At 46.5% G+C, this 5271-nt stretch overlaps 1 pseudogene; it reads right to left on the reverse strand.

Annotated features, from left to right (window-relative positions):
* Positions 1–1440: 1440 nt before the first annotated feature.
* Positions 1441–2023, reverse strand: LOC103273470 (annotated as a pseudogene).
* Positions 2024–5271: the final 3248 nt, after the last annotated feature.

The raw sequence follows: 5271 nt of genomic DNA on the forward strand, positions 1-5271 counted from the left end.
TGAGACTCCAACTCAAAAAAAAAAAAAAAAAGCTTTACAAAAAAAGTAGGCTTAAAAAAAAAACAGGCTAAGGGAGACTATATAAAGAAGATTTGGAATTATAATCTTTTCTTTTTCTTTTTTTGGGTCGGAGTCTCACTCTGTTGCCCAGGCTGGAGTGCATTGGCACACTCATGGCCACTGCAGCCTCGACCTGCTGGGCTCAGGCAATGCTTCTGCCTCAGTCTTCAAAGTAGGTGCGCCCTACCATGCTTGGCTTATTTTTTGATTTGTTGTAGAGACAAGGTCTCACCAAGTTGCCCAGGCTGATCTTGAACCCCTTTGCCTCGGCCTCCCAAAGTGATTGAGCCACAGTGCCCAGTCTATAATTTTTTTTTTTTTTAAGTAACAGCTTTATCAAGTTATCGGTCACATACCATACAATTCACCAATTTATTTATTTATTTTTTAATATACATAATTTTATTACAAATTTTTTTTTTTTTTTTGAGTTGGAGTCTCACTCTGTTGCCCAGACTGGAGTGCAGTGGCTGCTCCCGGCCAGTGTAGCCTCGACCTGCTGGGCTCCAGCGATCCTTCCACCTCAGCCTTCCAAGTAGCAGGAACTAAGGTGCGTGCTACCACACCCGGCTAATTTTTTGATTTATTTTAGAGATGAGGTCTCACCAAGTTGCCCAGGCGTCTCAAACCCGTGGGCTCAGGCAATTCACTCACCTCAGCCTCCCAAGGCGTGGGATTACAGGCTGAGCCACCGAGCCCGGCTACAAAATTAAAAAAAACAAAACAAAATGCAACATCCTAAAAAAACCAAAATTGACTATTGATACTAATTACTACAAGTTTGCTGTGCTACCATACACAAGTTATGAAATTAAAGTAATCATTAAATATTTAGGACCATTAAACATCAGAAGCTTTAAAGTCTAACTGTATGTAGTAGCCCCTCAAAAAACTACAACCTGCATTATTTATTTATTTATTATTTTGAATTGGAGTCTCATTTTGTCACCCAGGCTGGAATGCAGTGGCGTGCTCACGGCCACCGCAGCCTCGACCTGCTGGGCTCAGGTGATCTTTCTGCTTTAGCCTTCCAAGTAGCTGGAACTACCCTCATGTGCTACCATGCTCAGCTAATTTTTTGATTTATTGTAGAGACTAGGCCTTACCATGTTGCCCAGGCTAGTTTGAATCCGTGGGCTCAGGCAATGCTCTTGCCTTGGCCTCCCAAAGTGCTTGGATTACAAGTGTGAGCCACAGTGCCTGGCTCCAACCTGCATTTTAAAAAATATTTTCTCTACAAAGAATCTTATCAGCTATACAAAAATCTGTACAATGTTTATACTGAAGCTAATATTGAGCTGCACTTGAATTCACATTCTTACCAAAACAATTGCCTGAGCACACAAGAACACACCACACACATCATTTTAGGATAGCCACTTATACTCCATCCTCTTCCTCTGCCTCTTCATCTTCTGGTTCACTCTTTGAGCTTGTTGGCCTGCCAGGTTCCTTCTTTCCTGCTTCACTTTTGCTCTTGGCCCAGTATGCAGCCATATCCTTTTCGTACTTCTCCTTGAGCTTGGTGGCTTTCTCCCTCTATGGTTGCTCATCTTTCGCTGACTGCTCGGACCACACCTTGCCCAGCTTTTTCGCGGTGTCCCTGATGGACAGGCCCTGGCGCTCACTTTTAATCTTCGGCCAGTGCTCCAAGCAAAACAGAAAGAAGGCAGATGGTGGCCTCTTGGGAGTGTTGGGGTCCTTCTTCTTCCCCTTCTTGTTGCCCTTGGGAGGGACATAGTCTGGTCTTGTCCCTTTTGGCCATGTCTTTGAACTTGGACTTTTCCTTGGCAGACACGGGCTTCCACCTTTCCAAGCACTTCTTGGAGAACTCAACAAAGTTGACAGACGAGTCCTGGTGTTTCTTCTTGTGCTCCTCCTGGCAGGTCTGCATCAAGAAGGCATACGACATTTTGCCCCTCGGCTTGTTGGGGTCTCCCTTGCCCGTGGCAGCGGTGTCCATCTGGTGCCAGCTGCTCTTCAGAGTCTCGTGGCTGGGATGTCAGAGATGCTATGTCCACAGGGTTCTGGCATGTACTAGTTTGCAATTCACCAATTTAAACTGTACAATTTACATGCTTGTAGTCCCAGCTACTTGGAAGGCTGACGCTAAAGGATTCCTTAAATCCATGAGTTTGAGGCTACAGTGAGCTATGTTTGCATCACTGCACTCCAGTCTGGGTAAAAGAGTGAGACCCTGTCTTTTTTTTCTTTTTTTGAGTTGGAGTCTCACTCTGTTGACCAGGTTGGAGGGCAATGGTACGCTCACGGCCACTGCCACAGCCTTGACTTGCTGGGCTCAGGTGATCCTTCCACCTAAGCATTTCAAGTAGCTGGAACTACAGGCTTGTACCACCATGCTCAGCTAATTTTTTTTTTTTTAATTGTAGAGACGAGGTCTTGCCAATTTGCCCAGGCTAGTCTCAAACCTGTGAGCTCATGTAATCCTCTCCTCTCCGCCTCCGAAAGTGCTGGGATTACAGACGTGAGCCACTGCCACTGTGCCCAGCTAGACACCCTGTCTTTTTTTTTTTCCTGAGTCAGAGTCTCACTTTGTTGCCAAAGTTGGAGTGCAGTGGCATGCTCATGGCCACCGCAGCCCCGACCTACTGGACTCAGGTGATTCTTCTGCCTCAGCCTTCCAAATAGCTGGAACTACAGGCACATGCTACCACACCCAGCTAATTTTTTAAATTTTATTTATTGTAGTGACAAGATCTCACCAAATTGCCCAGGCTGGTCTGGTCTCAAACCCCTGGGCTCAAGCATTCCTCTCACCTCAGCCTCCCAAAGTGCTGGGATTACAAACTTGAGCCCCTGCACCCGACCTTTTTTTTTTTTGAGTTGGCGTCTCACTCTTGTTGTCCAGGCTGGAGTGCAGAGATATGCTCACGGCCACTGCAGTCTCGACCTGCTGGGCTCAGGTAATCCTTCTGCCTCAGCCTTCCAAATAGCTGGAATTACAGGCACGCACCACCACACCTGGCTAATTTTTTTATTTATTGTAAAGATGAGGTCTTGCCAAGTTGTTCAGGCTGATTTTGAACCCCCGGGTTCAGGCAATCCTTTCACCTCGACCTCCCAAAGTGCCGAGAGTATAGGCATGAGTTACCAGGCCTGGCCAAGACACTGTCTTTAGAAAAAAATAAGCAAGCCGGGCTCGGTGGCTCAGCCTGTAATCCTGCGCCTTTGGGAGGCTGAGGTGAGTGAATTGCCTGAGCCCGCGGGTTCGAGACCTGCCTGGGCAGCGAGACCTCATCTCTACAATAAATCAAAAAATCAGCTGGGCGTGGTAGCGCATGCCTGTAATTCCGGCTACTCGGAAGGCGGAGGTGGAAGGATCACCGGAGCTCAGCAGGTCGAGGCTGCGGTGGCCGGGAGCAGCCACTGCACTCCAGTCTGGGCAACAGAGTGAGACTCCAACTCAAAAAAATAAATAAATAAAAAATAAAAAAATAAAAAAAATAAGCAAGTTGGGTGCCGAGGCTCAAGCCTGTAATCCCAGCACTTTGGGAGACCAAGAGGATTGCCTGAGACCAGGGGTTCGAGATCAGCCTGGGTAACTTGGCAAGACCTCATCACTACAATAAATTTTTAAAATGTAGCTGGGCGTGGTGGTGCACACCTGTAGTTCCAACTACTTGGAAGGTTGAGGCAGAAGGATTGCCTGAGCCCACAGGTCAAGGCTACTGTGGCCATGAGCATGCCACTGCACTCCAGCCTGGGCGACAGAGTGAGACTACAACTTAAATAAATAAATAAATAAAAATTAAAAATATGGCCAGACTTGGTGGCTCAGTCTGTAATCCCAGCACTTTGGGAAGCCGAGGCGAGTGAATTGCCTGAGCCCACGGGTTCAAGACCAGCCTGGGCAACTTGGTGGGACCTTATCTCTACAACAATTCAGAAAAATTAGCCAGGTGTGGTAGCACACACCTGTAGTTCTGGCTACATGGAAGACTGAGATGGAAGAATCGCAGAGCCTAGCAGGTCAATGCTGGAGTAACTGTGAGTGTGCCATGGCACTCCAGCCTGGGTGACATAGTGATATTCCAACTAAAAAAAAAAAAAATCAAAAATAAATAAATAAAATAAGCAAAACTATAAAATCCAATCACTCCCATTTTCCCCAACCTCACAGCCCTAGGGAATCACTAACCTACTTTGTCTCTTTGGACTTGCCTATTCTGGACATTTCATATAAATGGATCATAAGATATATTTTATAACTGCCTTCTTTCACCTTGGCATAATGTTTTTTAGTATAATGTTTAAAAATTTTTTCTGGCCGGGCACAGTGGCTCACGCCTATAATCCTAGGACTTTGGGAGGTTGAGGTGGGAAAATCGCTTGAGCCCAGGAGTTCAAGACCATCCTGGGCAACATAGTGAGACCTTGTCTCTAAATTAAAAAAAATTTTTTTTTGCCAGGCATGGTGGCTCATGCCTGTAATCCCAGCACTTTGGGAGGTGGAGGCGAGAAGATTGCCTGAGTCCAGGGGTTCGAGATCAGCCCAAGCAACTTTGTGTGTGTGTGTGTGTGTGTGTGTGTGTGTCTGTTGGAGTCTCACTCCATTGCCCAAGCTGGAGTGCAGTGGCACGCTCACACCACCCCTGCGTCGACCTGCTGGACTCCAGTGATCCTTCCACCTTAGCCTTCCAAGTAGCCAGAACTACAGGCACAAAAAATAAGCTGGATGTGGTGGCATACGGCTGTGGTTCCAGCTACTTGGAAGGCTGAGGTGGAAGGATGACCTGAACCCAGCAGGTCGAGGCAGTGGTGACTATGAAGATGCCACTATACTCCAGCCTGAGCGACAGAGTGAGACTTCTACTCAAAAAAAAAAAAAAAAAAAAAAAACTCTGGTCTTGATACGGAAGAGCCACCTTAATGTATCAGCCTGGCTACAGAGTTTTAAATAGAGACACTTGGAAGAGGTTTACACAAAGTTGGAGGAGGGAGTCTAAATGCTTTTTAAAAAAGGTCTAGAAACCACTTCTCTAGTTAAATCCTTTACATTACATTTAAGGAAACTGGAGCCCAAAGAAGGAAGTGACTTCCCCAAAGGCACACAGCTTGTTAAGGGTAGAGCTGGATCTAACACCCAGTCTCATTGAATGCTGGCTCCCTCCTCTTTCCATGTTACCATCCTGCCTCCTGAACACACACACACACACACACACACACACACACACACACACACACACACAC

The sequence above is a fragment of the Carlito syrichta genome, unplaced genomic scaffold (assembly GCF_000164805.1).
Source record: "Carlito syrichta isolate Samal-C Ts95f unplaced genomic scaffold, Tarsius_syrichta-2.0.1 Scaffold314050, whole genome shotgun sequence".
NCBI classification, from domain to species: domain Eukaryota; kingdom Metazoa; phylum Chordata; class Mammalia; order Primates; family Tarsiidae; genus Carlito; species Carlito syrichta.